We start from the raw sequence: 17084 nt of genomic DNA, 5'->3' as shown, positions 1-17084 counted from the left end.
ACTGAATTGGAAAAATGGTATCATATCCCCTGAAGTATTACTTAGCAATCATAGCCACTGATCCATGTTTCATCCCTTGTGGGTTCCACAGCTGCCCCCCCTCCTCTGCATCCAACCAGTCCATGAGAGATATACACTTCTGGGAGAAGAATTAACAGATTAACTCTCTCTCTAAGAGCTCTCACTTGATAGAAAATAATTACATTGTGATTGATGATAGACATATGACCTGAATATTAAATCAGCTTGTAGACATGAGTGAATAGGGAGAATGCCCACCGTGGGGTGGATCACCAAGAGGTGGAGTAGGCCTTGTAACAGAGGACCAAGAGAACCAAGAACCATTATTATTATTAATTAACTTGGTTTTGTTGTTGTTTAGTCGTGTCCGACTCTTTGTGACCCCATGGACCAGAGCATGCCAGGCACTCCTGTCTTCCACTGCCTTCTGCAGTTTGGTCAAACTCATGCTAGTAGCTTCGAGAACACTGTCCAACCATCTCGTCCTCTGTCGTCCCCTTCTCCTTGTGCCCTCCATCTTTCCCAACATCAGAGTCTTTTCCAGGGAGTCTTCTCTTATCATGAGGTGGCCAAAGTATTGGAGCCTCAGCTTCAGGATCTGTCCTTCCAGTGAGCACTCAGGGCTGATTTCCTTCAGAATGGCGAGGTTTGGTCTTCTTGCAGTCCATGGGACTCTCAAAAGTCTCCTCCAGCACCATAATTCAAAAGCATCAATTCTTCGGCGATCAGCCTTCTTTATGGTCCAGCTCTCACTTCCATACATTACTACTGAGAAAACCATAGCTTTAACTATACGGACCTTTGTTGGCAAGGTGATGTCTCTGCTTTTTAAGATGCTGTCTAGGTTTGTCATTACTTTCCTCCCAAGAAGCAGGCGTCTTTTAATTTCATGACTGCAGTCACCATCATGGAGCCCAAGAAAGTAAAATCTCTCATTGCCTCCATTTCTTCCCCTTGTATTTGCCAGGAGGTGATGGGACCACTGGCCATGATCTTGGATTTTTTGATGTTGAGCTTCAGACCATATTTTGCACTCTCCTTTTTCACCCTCATTAAAAGGTTATTTAATTCCTCCTCATTTTCTGCCATCAAGGTCATATGTGTCATCTGCATATCTGAGGTTGTTGATATTTCTTATGGCAATCTTATTTCTGGCTTGGGATTCATCCAGCCCAGTCTTTTGCATGGTGAATTCTGCATATAAGTTAAATAAGCAGGGAGACAATATACAGCCTTGCCGTACTCCTTTCCCAATTTTGAACCAATCATTTAATCCATATCCAGTTCTAACTCATAGAGATTTCTCAGGAGACAGATGAGGTGATCAGGCACTCCCATTTCTTTAAGAACTTGACATAGTTTGCTATGGTTGACACAGTCAAAGGCTTTTGCATAGTCAATGAAGCAGAAGTAGATGTTTTTCTGGAACTCTCTAGCTTTCTCCATAATCCAGCGCATGTTTGCAATTTGGGCTCTGGTTCCTCTGCCCCTTCCAAATCCAGCTTGCACTTTTGGGAGTTCTCGGTCCACATACTGCTTAAGCCTGCCTTGTAGAATTTTAAGCATAACCTTGCTAGCGTGTGAAATGAGTGCAATTGTGTGGTAGTTGGAACATTCTTTGACACTACCCTTCTTTGAGACTGGGATGTAGACTGATCTTCTCCAATCTGTTAGTCAATTTATTTTGCTCTAGGCAACCCAGTGCAACTTGCAACATCTATAGTAGAAGCGGACACGGAGCAATGGATCCAAACTACAAGAAAGAAGATTCCACCTAAACATTAGGAAGAACTTCCTGACAGTAAGAGCTGTTCGACAGTGGAATTTGCTGCCAAGGAGTGTGGTGGAGTCTCCTTCTTTGGAGGTCTTTAAGCAGAGGCTTGACAACCATATGTCAGGAGTGCTCTGATGGTGTTTCCTGCTTGGCAGGGGGTTGGACTCGATGGCCCTTGTGGTCTCTTCCAACTCTATGATTCTATGATTCTATATAGTAGGGAGCAGATTCAGCCATGCAGAGGGAGCGTGTGCTGGTAAGATCAACATTCCAGCAAGGCACAGGGATCCCATGTGTGAGCAGACCATATCTCGAATTTACTAATTTGGGGAGTGGTTATGGGAATTTATTGGAGCAATGTCATAGTTGCCATGCAGAGTTGAACCTCTTGTCCTGATCTTGGATTAGGTATGGAGTGAGCTGATGCATCTGATATGCTTCACAGAATCATTGAAGTAGCAGGATAGTCCATTCTCCATCCAAGCTTTCCTTATACCTTATAACGTTATTTGTTCTCAATGCAAAACATGATTGTCCCTTAGCTAGATGGTTAGTTATAAGAGCAATAAGTAAAATGAGTAGAAAGGGAAGAAGCACACAGAGACACTTTCTACTGCAGAAAAGTCCAATTTTCTTCTGCCCAGAAGGCTATTTTGTAATACAAAATCTTCAGTGGTTGGAGCCCTAGGCAATATACATTGAATTATACATTACCTCCCCGCTCACACTAAGAGAAACCCATTGGGCTATATGCCCTGAATGCAATGGGTACAAATTGAAATCTCATAAGTCTTGCTACATGGGAAGAAAATGGGAACAATTCTCCAGAGCAGAAGAAAACAAGCTTGTTCCCTCTTCCATATGACAGCCCTTGATATATTTGAAGATGGCTATCATATCTCCTTTAAGTTTCCTCTTTTCCAGCCTAAACATACACAGCTCTTTCAACCGGTTATTGTAAGGCTTTGTCCCAGACGCTTGATTACCTTGGTCACCCTTCTCTGACAAAGGCAGAATAGATTGGATGATATACTTCTGATGAGGCCTAAAATAGCATTAGTTTCTTTGCTGTTGCATCACACAGTTGACTCATGATAAGCTTATGGTCCACACATCAGTAGCCCCTCCCCGGGGCTTGCACATGGAAGATGGAACAAGCTTGTTTTCTCCTGCTCTGGAGGATAGGACTCGAACCAATGGCTTCGAGTTACAAAAAAAAAGAGATTCTGACTAAACATTAGGAAGAACTTTGTGACAGTAAGAGCTGTTGTTGTTGTTTTAAAAATGATATTTATTAAAGTTTCAAAAAAAAGTTACAATGATAAGAAAAAGAGAGAAAAAAAGAAGAGAGAAAATACAAAATACAGAAAAATAAAAACAATTAAAAACAAACCAATCTTTCCATTTCTTGTCTTTCATTTACTCGTTTCCCTGACCTCCTCACACCTCCCTTTTTTGTATTCTAGTTCAATTAGTTAATTCAGCAAATCCTTTCCCTCTTTGTTTTTATCTTAATCCTTTATCTTAATATATTATAACTTTAAATTCTCACCTTTTAGCAATCCATCCTTACATACTCCTTTATAACATTGCTGCTAAAACCACTTAACTTCATTCCAACATCATTCTAACATTCATTAATTTTACAGTATTTCTGTAAATAATCTTTAAATTTCTTCCAATCTTCTTCCACTAACTCTTCTCCCTGGTCTACGTTTCTGCCAGTCATTTCCACCAGTTCCATATAGTCCATCACCTTCATCTGCCATTCTTCCAGGGTGGGTAGATCTTGTGTCTTCCACTACTTTGCAATAAGTATTCTTGCTGCTGTTGTAGCATACATAAAGAAAGTTCTATCCCTCTTTAACACCAATTGGCCAACCATGCCCAGGAGAAAGGCCTCTGGTTTCTTCAGAAATGTATATTTGAATACCTTTTTCATTTCATTATAGATCATCTCCCAGAAAACCTTAATCCTTGGGCACGTCCACCAAAGGTGAAAAAAAGTACCTTCAGTTTCTTTACATTTCCAACATTTATTATCGGGCAAATGATAAATTTTTGCAAGCTTGACTGGTGTCATGTACCACCTGTATATCATTTTCATAATATTCTCTCTTAAGGCATTACATGCCGTGAACTTCATACCTATGGTCCATAACTGTTCCCAGTCAGCCATCATAATGTTATGTCCAACATCTTGTGCCCATTTAATCATAGCAGATTTCACCGTTTCATCCTGAGTATTCCATTTCAACAGCAAGTTATACATCTTTGACAAAGTCTTAGTTTTGGGTTCTAACAATTCTGTTTCCAGTTTTGATTTTTCCACCTGGAAGCCAATTTTCTTGTCCAAATTGTATGCCTCCATTATTTGATAATAATGAAGCCAATCTGGCACTTTGTTTTTTAGTTTTTCAAAACTCTGCAATTTCAGTTTATCTCCCTCTTGTTCCAGAATTTCCCAATATTTCGGCCATTTGGCCTCCATATCGAGCTTTTTCTGAGCCTTCGCTTCCATTGGTGACAACCACCTTGGGGTTTTATTTTCAAGTAGGTCCTTATATCTTATCCAGACATTAAACAATGCTTTTCTGACAGTATGGTTTTTAAATGCTTTATGTGCTTTGGCCTTATCATACCACAAATATGCATGCCACCCAAATACATTGTTGAAACCTTCTAAATCCAAAATGTCTGTGTTTTCAAGAAGCAGCCATTCTCTCGGCCAGCAAAATGTGGCTGATTCATAATAAAGTTTAAGGTCTGGCAGGGCAAATCCACCTCTTTCTTTTGCATCCGTTAGTATTTTAAATTTTATTCTGGGCTTGTTGCCCTGCCAGACAAATCTAGAAATATCTCTCTGCCACTTCTTGAAACAGTCCATTTTATCCAGAATTTGCAGTGTTTGAAACAAAAACAACATTCTTGGCAATACATTCATTTTTATCACAGCGATACGGCCTAGCAATGAAAGCTTCAAATTTGACCATATTTCTAAATCTTTTATCACTTCCATCCAGCATTTTTTATAGTTATCTTTAAATAAATTCACATTCTTAGCTGTCATATTAACCCCCAGGTATTTCACTTTCTTAACCAATGTTAAACCTGTCTCCTTCTGACAGTAAGAGCTGTTGGACAGTGGAACGGTCTCCCTTAGAAAGTTGTGGATTCTCCTTACAGGGCGGAGGTTCGATGGCCATCAGTCATGGATGCGTTAGCTGAGATTCCTGCATTGCAGGAGGTTGGACTAGATGACCCTTGGTGTACCTTCCAACTCTGTGATTCTATTATTCTGATTTCTGACAATCTTGCCCAATAGAGTTGTTTCATTTGGCATACTGCTCGTCATGTCAAAGGTGGTGGAGAGGTTTTGGAGTACTCAGTGGCAGACTGTGAGTGCATTGCATGACACTTCAAGGATGAAATCACTTAGCAAGCCATGACCAATGTTTCATCTGATTGGGGTACAAGGCACATCGAAACAATATTTCCAGCCCAGTGAATCCTCAAATGCCTGGTCAGATTAATGTACTGTGTGTTAACTTCCTCTCTCTTACACACCATGTTCTCTTGAGAGTTTCTTCTGCCAACTGCATCACAACAGAAAGATTAATGAACAGAGCTGACATGTCAGTATATCACAGAGCCCTATAAATAAGCAGAGACTTGGCATTCGAGAAGCTGCAGAACAATCACAGAGCTCTTTTCCATTATTGCTGTCTAACCTGAGATCCCTTTTGAGCATCAGCTATGAAGGTTCAATGGCTTTTCCTTGCTGTCTTTTCAGGGCTATGCCTGGTTTCTGCTGGTAAGACATACATCTGTTTTTGAAACATTCAGACATAACTTATAGGATGGGGTGGCCAAGAGGTGCTCCTCCAGAGCTTAGAGGACTTCAACTCTCATCATCCCCATCAGCATTGTCAATGACCAGGGATGATGGGACAAAATGTAGAGGGCTAATCATTAACCAGCAATGTTGTTGTTGTTGTTTAGTCGTATCCGACTCTTCGGGACCCCATGGACCAGAGCAGGCCAGGCACTCCTGTCTTCCACTGCCTCCTGCAGTTTGGTCAAACTCATGCTGGTAGCTTTGAGAACACTATCCAACCATCTCGTCCTCTGTCGTCCCCTTCTCCTTGTGCCCTCCATCTTTTCCAACATCAGGGTCTTTTCCAGGGAGCCTTCTCTTCTCATGAGGTTGCCAAAGTACTGGAGCCTCAGCTTCAGGATCTGTCCTTCCAGTCAGCACTCAGGGCTGATTTCCTTCAGAATGGAGAGGTTTGCTCTTCTTGCAGTCCACAGGACTCTCAAGAGTCTCCTCCAGCACCATAATTCAAAAGCATTGATTCTTCAGTGATCAGCCTTCTTTATGGTCCAGCTCTCACTTCCATACATCACTACTGGGAAAACCATAGCTTTAACTATATGGACCTTTGTTGGCAACAATGTCTCTGCTTTTTAGCCAGCCATGATACAGATGTTTAAAGCAATGGGCTTGAAGGAGTGACAAGTTCACATTTGGGGAGTAATCTATCCATTATGTTGAGTTCCATACCTCATTCTGCTACATTTTGTATTCAATGTATATCATCTCTCTGTGGGGGCTTCTCTCTACCATTATAGCCAACAGCCCCTGATAGATTGATTACTAAGAAAGAGCATGGGTATCTCAAAAAGAAGCCATGCCAGATGAATATTATTTCTATAGAGAGTTTCATGCTTGGTGGATCAGGGGAATGCTATGTCATAGTATATCTTGATTTCAGCAAGGCTTTTGATGGCTTTCTGCATGATATTCTTGTGGAGAAGCTGGTAAGATGAGGTTCCCCATCGTCCGAGAAGAAAGTGACAAGTCAGGTTCTGCTGGCTTCCCTCCTGAGCCTGTTATTGTACATTGTCTTTATGAACGACTTGGATGAAGGAATTGAGGGGATGCTCAACAAATTTGCAATTGACACCAAACTGGGAGGATAACTAATGCTGCAGAAGACAGAATCAAGATTCAATATGGCCGTAAGAGATTGGGACAAGTGTAAGGTTCTACTGTTAGGGAGGAATGATCAACTGCACCAATATCAGATGAGGGGCACATGGTTTGTCAGTAGTACATGTGGAAAGAATCTAGGGATCTTAGTAGACCACAAGATAAACATGAGTCAGTAGTGTGATGCAGCGGTATAACATAATGTTATTCCAGGCTGCATTAACAGAAGTATAGTGTCCAGATCAAGGGAACTAATAGTGCCGCTCTATTCTGACTTGGTCAGACCCTAGCTGGTGTACTATGTCCAGTTCCGGTCGCCACAGTTTAAGAAGGATATTGACAAGCTGGAACCTGTGCAGAGAAAGGGGGACCAAGGTGATCAGTGGTCTGCAAACCAAGCCTTATGAGGAAAGGTTGAAGGAGTTTGGTATGTTTAACCTGATAAAGAAGACTGAGTGGAGATATGATAGCTATTCTTCCACCACAGGCAGTGCTTAGGCATCAGTGCTTAGGCATCATTTATAAGAGAGCTGAATAAATGAGAGGACTTTTAGCCTTACAGAAGACACAGAACTGTCACAGAGTTCTGTTGTCATTTTCCTTTCTGGCAGTCTAACTTGAGATCTTTGTCAAGTATCAGCTATGAATGTTTGTTGGCTTTCCCTTGTGGTCCTTTCAGGGGTATTCCTGCTTTCTGCAGGGAAGAAAAGTAAGACATAACCAAATTTGAAATATTTAGACATGAAATATTGACTGGGATGGTCAAGATGTGGCCCTGCAGAGCTTAGTGGACTCCCGTCATCCGCACTACCATTGACAATGCTCAGGGTTGATGGGGCAAAATCAAGAGGGCTACACTTTAGCTAACCATGCTGCAGGTGTTTATAACAACGGGCCTGAAGGAGGGACAAATCCACAATTTGGACATGATCCATTTGTTATCCTTCACTCTATGCCACTCATCGCCCTGCAAAAGAGCAGGCACAGAGGAAGGAGGAGGAGGATTCCTACAGGAGGGGGGGGGAGAAGCAGTTAGTCGAAGGAAAGGCTCTGATAGTGACACAGACACAGAAATAGGGAGAGGGGAATCACCCCCGATCGCGTAGACTCATGACATTAGCTGTGAAGTGTGAAAAGTACAGGAAGGGGAGGTGGGGGTTTTCCTGTTGGGGGAGAAGGGGGCGGAGCTCATTCCTGGCAACAGTGGAATCGAAGGAAGATTGAAATTTGCGGAGCTCCAACTGGGGCTTTTTGTTGAACCAATAAATCTTAATAAATTAACTTCCAGAGTCGTCTCATGTGGGGGGGGGGGAGACCTGAGCCTCACTCTTATAATTCGTCTTGATTACATGGGTAAAAGCACAGAGCCTAGGACTTGCTGATAAGAAGCTTGGCGGTTTGAATCCCCGTGACGGGGTGAGCTCTCGTTGTTCGTTCCCTGCTCCTGCCAACCTAGCAGTTCAAAAGCACATCAAAGTGCAAGTAGACAAATAGGTACCGCTCTGGCGGGAAGGTAAACGGCATTTCCATGTGCTGCTCTGGTTTGCCAGAAGCGACTTAGTCATGCTGGCCACATGACCCAGAAGCTGTCTGCAGACAAACGCCGGCTCCCTCGGCCTATAAAGCGAGATGAGCGCAAACCCCCAGAGTCCATCATGACTGGACCTAATGGTCAGGGGTCCCTTTACCTTTATTCTGCCTGGGTTAGACCACACCAGGAATATTGTGTCCAGCTCTGGGTGCCACAATTTAAGAAGGATGTTGACAAGCTGGAATGTGTGCAGAGGAGAGCGACCAAGATGATCAGGGGTCTGGAGGGTAGGACATGAAACAATAGATTCAAGTTACAAGAAAGGAGATTCTGACTAAACATCAGGAAGAACTTTCTGATAGTAAGAGTTTTGACTGTGGAACGGACTCCATCAGAAGGTGGCGGACTCTCCTTCATTTAAGGTTTTTAAGCAGACGTTGGATGCTATCTGTCATGGCTGCTTTACTTGAGATTTCTGAATTGCAAAGAGTTGTGCTAGATGACCATTAAGGTCTCTTCCAACTCTATACAGTGGTACCTCGGGTTACATATGCTTCAAGTTACATATGCTTTAGGTTACAGACTCCGCTAACCCAGAAATAGTACTTCAGGTTAAGAACTTTGCTTCAGGATGAGAACAGAAATCGTGCTCCTGCGTCGCGGCGGCAGCAGGAGGCCCCATTAGCTAAAGTGGTGCTTCAGGTTAAGAACAGTTTCAGGTTAAGAACGGACCTCCGGAACGAATTAAGTACTTAACCCGAGATACCACTGTAATTCTATGATTCTATGCCAAGGGCTCCATGACTGTTATATCCTCCATGAATTTGTCTACTGTTTCCTGCCAGTCCTAAAACCACTGTCCACTGATTTAATTGAGTGTCCCCAATTTTTATGATCATAGGTAATAGAGAAATGTTTCCTTTATTTAAATTTAGAGATAGTGGAAAAACTCATTTGAAAATGCCTTATTTTGCAGAGAATTAGTCGGTTTCCAATCTGGAAACCTCTGCCCTTATCGGACTCCCACTTGCATCGAGCGTCTACTCATGTTCAAGCCGTTTATGCATTACTGTTAAAAATAGCTCAATAATTTATATGTAAAATTATAGACATATAGTTTTCCAGAATATGTGCATCAGTTTAGATGGAGTGTATATGTGTATACTGTTGCATGAAATACCGTACTTTTTCGTGTATAAGACGCCCACATGTATATGATGACCCCTATTTTTTAAGCCCAAAATTAAGAGATAAATATTTTAAACATTCCATGTATAAGATGACCCCCAATTATAAACTTTTGTAAAATGGCAGAAAATATAGTCTTATACATGGAGAAATACAGTATATTCGAATGGTTTCAGTTGTGATTCTCCACTTTTTTTCTTTTTAGATATTACTACTAGAAAGGAGTGTGAAGACTTTCACTCTTATTGTGTTAAAACTTGTGGAGCCCATTCCGCAGAGGTTGGAAAATGTGAAGGAGGTCTGAAATGCTGCAGGGCAACTGGGTAATCTTTCTTATTTTCCTTCCATGGCACCCAAGTGATGCATACATTCAGACAATTCCATTCATGGGTGCCGTCTTTTAATTCAAGGCAGCCATTTTCCATTTTAAACTTTCATCCATGCACATGCATTTTTCATTTCCGTGTGAATTCAATCAATTAAATCAATTATACCTAACAAAAATCAGGGCAGTCTTCCAGCCTGGTCTTTCAGCCTAGCACTGAGTTTTGAGATGGAGTTGCTGAAACAACACACTGACCTAAACCAATTCCTTTCAGAGTGTCTAATCCAACAGAGTATGGCAAGGGAAAAAGGTCTGCCTCTCTTCAAGAAGCTCAGGGAGCCCCAGCTGCTGAAGCGCCTCTGTCCTAGCTGACAAAGCCTCAAGGCGAGTTAAGCAGGGAGAGGGTAAGTAACAGCCATGCATTCTATCATTTAATCAAAACAGCACAGACTAAGAAGGACTCAGGTCATTGTGCACTAGGAGTCAAATCCTGAAAGTACATAGGAGCTAAATTCCTGGGGTGTGAAGTCTCTTGAAAAGCTAGTGTTCAGGATTAGCCTAGAAGTCAAGCTTGAAGGGGAATAAAGTCCCATTTTGGAAAAGGGGTAAAAAGAAAAGTTCAATAGTTCCATACAACGAATATCTAGCTTGTGGGAGAGTGAGCTTAGTTCTTAAAGTAAGTCTTCTTTAAGAACACACCCACCCCACAAGTTCTGTCAGAAGCAGCCCAGTAGTTAGGAATGCCATTTACCAGCACTGACTGACATGAAGGTTTCTGGACTAGGACAGCCTGACTACGGCCATGCCTGATAACTTTCTCAATGGACTCTATGCAGAGCTCTGTTTGTGGTTGACACGGACATTGCAGCTGGTTCATAATACAGTGCCTCAACTGCTCACTTGGGCAGAATATCACCATCATATTATGCTAGGGTTAAAAAAATTGCATTGGCTGCCCATAAGTTACTGGACTAAGTTCAAGGTGCTGGTTCTAGTATACCAGTTATCTTTCGACAAGGGCAGACATTGATGCCGAAATCTAGCATTGCCTGAGCTATGAGAATACAGATTTCTCCTGACTGAAATGCAGAGTTTGAGGACGGGGACTTTCGCAGGGAAACCACAATGCTTGTTTACAAAGCTATCATGCTACCAACCTTATTGTATGCTTGTGAAACATGGACCACTTGTAAACACCATCTCCAACTCCTTGAAAGTTTCCATCAACGGTGTCTCCAAATTTTTTTTACACATCACCTGGGAAGACAGACAAACTAATGCCAGTGTACTGGAAGAATCAAAGATCACCAGTGTCAAAGCAATGATTCTTCAACATCAACTTTGTTGGACTGGTCATGTTGTGCAGATGCTTGATTATCGTCTTCCAAAGCAACTACTCTATTCCAAACTTAAAAATGGAAAATGTAATGCTGGTAGTCGACAAAAGAGGTTCAAAGACTCTCTCTTTTTCTTTTTTCTTTCCCCCCAAATTTATTATCTTTATTGCAAAAAAATACAACACAAACAGACAAAAATAATACCACAATGACAACTAAATGTTAATTGACTACACATATCTAACATCACACATATTTTTGACTTCCTAATCACTTCATTATGCTTTCTAAATATTTTAAACCTATACACACTTCCTATTATATCTATTACATACGGATAATTTTTTTTAACGTTTATAATTTTCTTTAATATTCAAGATACAATCTATACCTGTCAGGAGATTTGCATTTTCGCAGTATTGTTTGAAATATTCTTTAAATATTGTCCATTCTTTGCTCACTTTCTGATTTGAGTTTCCTGTTATTCTCCCAGTCATTTTTGCAAGTTCCAGGTATTCTATCATCTTCACCTGCCAGTCAAGCTTTGTAGGAATTAAGTCACCTTTCCACTTTTTTGCTACCAGAATTCTGGCCACTGTGGTTGCATACATAAAGATGGTCCTAAAGGGGTTTTTTTATTTTATTTCAATGAACATAATGCCTAACAGAAAGGCGTCTTCTTCTTCTTCTTCTTCTTCTTCTTCTTCTTCTTCTTCTTCTTCTTCTTCTTTTCTTCTTCTTCTTTGAAAGGAGAATTTTAAGATCTTTTTAAGTTTGTTGTATATTATGTCCCAAAATTCTCATATCCTCACACAGTCCCACCACATGTGCATTAAGGTGCCCTCCCCTTTTTTTACATCTCCAACAAAAGTTTGAGATTTTTTAAATACATTTTGGCCAATTTGGCCAAAGTCAAGTATCATCAACAAAACATTTTCTTTTTTTATATATATAAAATTTTTATTGGTTTTACAAAGTTTTGATAGACATAAACAAACAAACAAACAAACAAACAAACACACAAACATGTATAATTTCATATCCTTTTTTTCCTTAGACCTTACTTCATCGACTTCCCCATACCTCCCCTTTCTACATCCCAATTTCAAAAGTTACTTCAGCAAATCCTAGCAAAACTTAATTTTATCAATTTTTCCCCTTATTCTTTTCTTTTACTTAATCTTTTACAGCTTTAACCCCCATTTTTCCCTAGAACCTCGACATTTTAACATTCATTAATTTTGCAATGTTTCTTAAGATAAATTTTGAATTTCTTCCAATCTTCTTCCTGTAGATTTATTGATCAGTCCTTGACCTGCTAATTGATTTACAGCGGTCAATTAGCTCTTTACAGCGGTCCGGCACGCTTCCCTCTCAGCGGCACAATCTGCTTCTTCCAGGCACGCCCAGCAGAGTAAACACACAGCGGGAAAACTGTCACGTTGCTTCCGACAGATACACAGAGCACAGTAATGTCCATTTACAGCTCTTTATTTCATCATTTTCTCAGAAAATACCAGGACTCCTCGCAGCCATGACAAACTGCGTCTTTCTCTCTCAAAGACCGAGAGGAAACAGTGAGGAAAACTCCTCCCAGCTTCCAAAGCTGACGTCAGAATGCTGAGGCATCATGGGAACAACTTAACCTGTTAAGTTCCGACTCCAATACCCCCTCTGCATCACATTCTGACAACACCTGTGGAACATCCACATACCTATCAGACTCACACTGTGCGAAACTTACCCACGCACCTGTGACCTGATATCTTTCAGGTGGAATACCCTTCGTTGTGCGACTGGATCGCCTGGGCACAAACTCAGATGCTTCCCCTGGCTCACCATCACTAGCATGTGTGTACTCAGCATCTCTGGATTCCCCCTCTGACTTAACACGTCTTTGAATCCTCTCCATCACACTCACTGGAGAACTTGGCTCACTCTTGGCCTCTCTTTTAACACCTTGTGGAGATGCCCCACCCTGCTCCAGACCTTGGTCAGTGACCTGATCGTCATCAGCAGACTCAGCCTCTCCTTCCTCCCCCTCAGAATCTTCTTGCTCTGAGTCAGAAAGACATTCTGAAAGAACATCACGCTTGACAGGAGTCTTTGACCTCTCATCCTGTTCGTAGAACTCAGCGTGTTTGCTGATCAGCAACTTACTCTGATCACCTGATGGGAACGCAAACCTCCATGCACGCGCTGCTGGCTCATATCCACAGAAGATCATTTTCCGGAACTTGGATCCATCTGGCCCCTGTAAAACTTTAGGCACTGGCACAGATGCTTCCGACCCAAACTTGCGCAGAAAATGAATCTGGGGTTTCCTGCCATGCAACAAACCAAACGGTGTGTCACCTACCACTGGATTGTAGGTACGATTCCAGGTGAAGCTCACATACCTGATTGCCTCCAGCCAAAACTTTGGTGGCAACCCAGAATCCTTCAGCAACACCTTTGCAGTTCTGACCAGAGCCTCACATCGGAGCTCTGCCTCCCCCCTCTGACTGAGTGAAGTCACTGTGTGACGTATCCCTTTCTTGCGAAAGAACTTCTGCAAAGCAGATCCTGTAAATTCAGCACCTCTGTCACTTGTGACTGCTTGCACTCTGGTGGAGAACCTTAGTTCCACCTCCTCAATCCAACCTTTGATCAGCTGAGCTGCATCTTCCTTGGATTTGAGCCCAAGAGTCCAGGTATTCTGCGTAAAGTTATCCTGCATTGTCAGCAGAAACCTTGACCCTCCCAGACTTGGTTCCTTTACGGGACCCAACAGATCTATGTGAACCAGCTCAAAAGGTCTTGTGGCTACCCTATCCACCTTTGGGTAACTGCACCCTTTTACCTTTGCATGTCTGCATGCTTCACAATCTATCACACATCCACATTCTACAATGTGACAACCTTTGGCGACCTCAGGTAGCGTCTGTAGTTCTTCTAAAGAACCATGAGCTGTCCTTGCATGCCAGACATGGGCACATGACACATGAGCGGGAATTTTAGCACACAGGGCTTGTGCTTTTTCAACCTTCCCCTCACCCTCCAGAGACGTTTTAAGAATGAAAAGATCATTCTGCCCCTTTTTAACCTTGGCAAGTATCCTCCCTCCTTTGGAGATTGTGCAGACATCATTTTCAAAACAAACCTTAAACCCCTTTTTTAACAAATAAGGCACAGACAAAAGACAGTGGTGTATCCCTGGAACAATACAGCACTCCAACTCCTCCTGTAAAAGAGACATAAAGAGATTTGCAACGTTAGTTACATTTCTTTTCTGTCCATTTGCAAAAAGCACAGTTTTTCTGGCCGGAACTGCTCTGCAATTCCACATCTCGACAGCAGGGGTCTCTGGAATCAAGTTGCGATTAGCTGCAGAGTCTATCACAAAACAAAACTCTGAGCCCTTCTCACAGCTGTTTTCGAACAACGCCATACTGGCTGTTATTTGGTAAATCTCCTCCTGGTGTCTGTCACGTCTCTCAGCCTCAGTCCCACGCCTGGCTGCTCTCCCAGGCTGGTTGCCATGGAGACCCGACTGGTTCCCATGGGAGTTGACCTTGACAACATCCTGCCTTGCCTCTCTGCTCCGGTGGGGGCAATTTCGCCGCAGATGTTCAGTAGAATTACACACGTAGCACCGACGAACGGAAAAAGCCTGAACCGTGCATTCCGCTGGCTTGGTTCCGCCCTTACACCCAGAGCTCCCGGTGCCAGCCCTGCCCTCTTTCTGGCGTTTTTCTTGTTCGTCCTGCAAGCGTCCTGTCACGTAATGAAGCGTCAGCTGTTGCGGATCCATAGACTCCAGAGTTAGACACAGATTGTCATAACTCTTGTCCAGAGAGCTGAGCAAAATGTACACCTTCTGCTCCTCTGGAAAATCGATACCCAACAGTCTCAGCTGGTTAAACACGGCCAGCATATCAGTTACATGCTTCCTGATGCTATCCCCAGGACGTAACTTCATCTCAAACAAGCGTCTGGTGGTGTGGATCTTTGCCCCAGCCGTGGTTCTGTGGTTCACCCGTTCCAACGCTTGATAAGCCTCACAAGCATTTTCCAGGCCCTCAACCAAAGGTAGCTGCGAACCATCCAGGCTAAGCACGATTGCTCCCAGGGCCCTCTGGTTCCTCCTCTGGGAATTACGGGCTTCTGCTATCTCAGCTGCTGTAGCTCCAGCCCCTGGCGTAGCAAGTGGGGGTCCCTGCACGGCCTCCCAAAGACCCTTCGCTACCAGCCATGCCTTCAGCCTCCTGCTATATTCTTGCCAATTCTTTCCGTCCAATTTTTCGAAAGGTGTGGAATATGAATCGTGGCCTTCTGCCATGGTCTCCCGTTCTCCCCAGGTGCCCCAAGCCGTACTCACAAAACACCAGCTCCTCTGGCTCCTGCTCCGTGGAGAAACGATTTCCTGCTGCTATCAGCACTGCTGCATTCAGCACAGGCAAACCTTTGCGTCTTTCAGCTAGCTGCTTGCCTCAGATACTGGCCTTCGCTTGGGTCAGCTTCACTGCCTCAGAACTCGGACATCCAGGCATTCCGACAGCCTCCAGTGACAGCTTTACAAGCAGTAATTACGGGGTCCATAATTACTGAGAGCCAGTGTGGTGCAGTGGTTAAGAGCGGTAGTCACGTAATTTGGGAAACCGGGTTCGTGTCTCCGCTTCTCCACATGCAGCTGCTGGGTGACCTTGGGCCAGTCACACTTCTCTGAAGTCTCTCAGCCCCACTCACCTCACAGAGTGTTTGTTGTGGGGGAGGAAGGGAAAGGAGAATGTTAGCCGCTTTGAGACTCCTGAAAGGGAGTGAAATGCGGGATATCAAATCCAAACTCTTCTTCTGTAGATTTATTGATCAGTCCTTGACCTGCTAATTGATTTACAGCGGTCAATTAGCTCTTTACAGTGGTCCGGCACGCTTCCCTCTCAGCGGCGCAATCTGCTTCTTCCAGGCACGCCCAGCAGAGTAAACACACAGCGGGAAAACTGTCACGTTGCTTCTGACAGATACACAGAGCACAGTAATGTCCATTTACAGCTCTTTATTTCATCATTTTCTCAGAAAATTCCAGGACTCCTCGCAGCCATGACAAACTGCGTCTTTCTCTCTCAAAGACCGAGAGGAAACAGTGAGGAAAACTCCTCCCAACTTCAAAGCTGACGTCAGAATGCTGAGGCATCATGGGAACAACTTAACCTGTTAAGTTCCGACTCCAATACTTCCGCCGTCTCTTTCCCCTGATCCCGGATTCTGCCAGTCATTTCAGCTAGTCCCATATAGTCTATCACCTTCATCTGCCATTCTTCCAGGGTGGGTAAATCTTGAGTCTTCCAATGCTTTGCAATAAGTACTCTTGCTGCTGTGGTGGCATACATAAAAAAAATTCTGTCCTTCTTTGGCACCAATAGATCGACTATGCCCAAGAGAAAGGCCTCTGGTTTCTTAGGAAAAGTACATTTAAGTACCTTTTTCATTTCATTATATATCATTTCCCAGAAAGCCTTAATCCTCGGGCACGTCCACCAAAGGTGATAAAAGGTACCTTCAGTTTCTTTGCATTTCCAACACTTATTATCAGACAAATGGTAAATTTTTGCTAGCTTGACTGGGGTCATGTACCACCTATAAATCATTTTCATAATATTTTCCTTTAAGGCATTACATGCCGTAAATTTCAAACTGGTGGTCCACAACTGTTCCCAGTCAGCAAACATAATGTTATGACCAATGTAGTGTGCCCACTTAATCATAGCTGATTTAACCGTTTCATCTTGTGTATTCTATTTCAGCAACAAGTTATACATTCTAGACAAGTTTTTAGCATTGGGTTCTAACAATTCTGTTTCTAATTTTGATTTCTCCACCTGGAAGCCAATTTTCCTGTCTTGTTTGTAAACCTCCATTATTTGGTAATAATGGAG

The sequence above is a fragment of the Podarcis vaucheri genome (genome assembly GCF_965113315.1).
Source record: "Podarcis vaucheri genome assembly, chromosome: 3".
NCBI lineage: Eukaryota > Metazoa > Chordata > Lepidosauria > Squamata > Lacertidae > Podarcis > Podarcis vaucheri.
The sequence above is the reverse complement of the archived record's forward strand: the minus strand, read 5'-3'. Positions refer to the sequence as shown.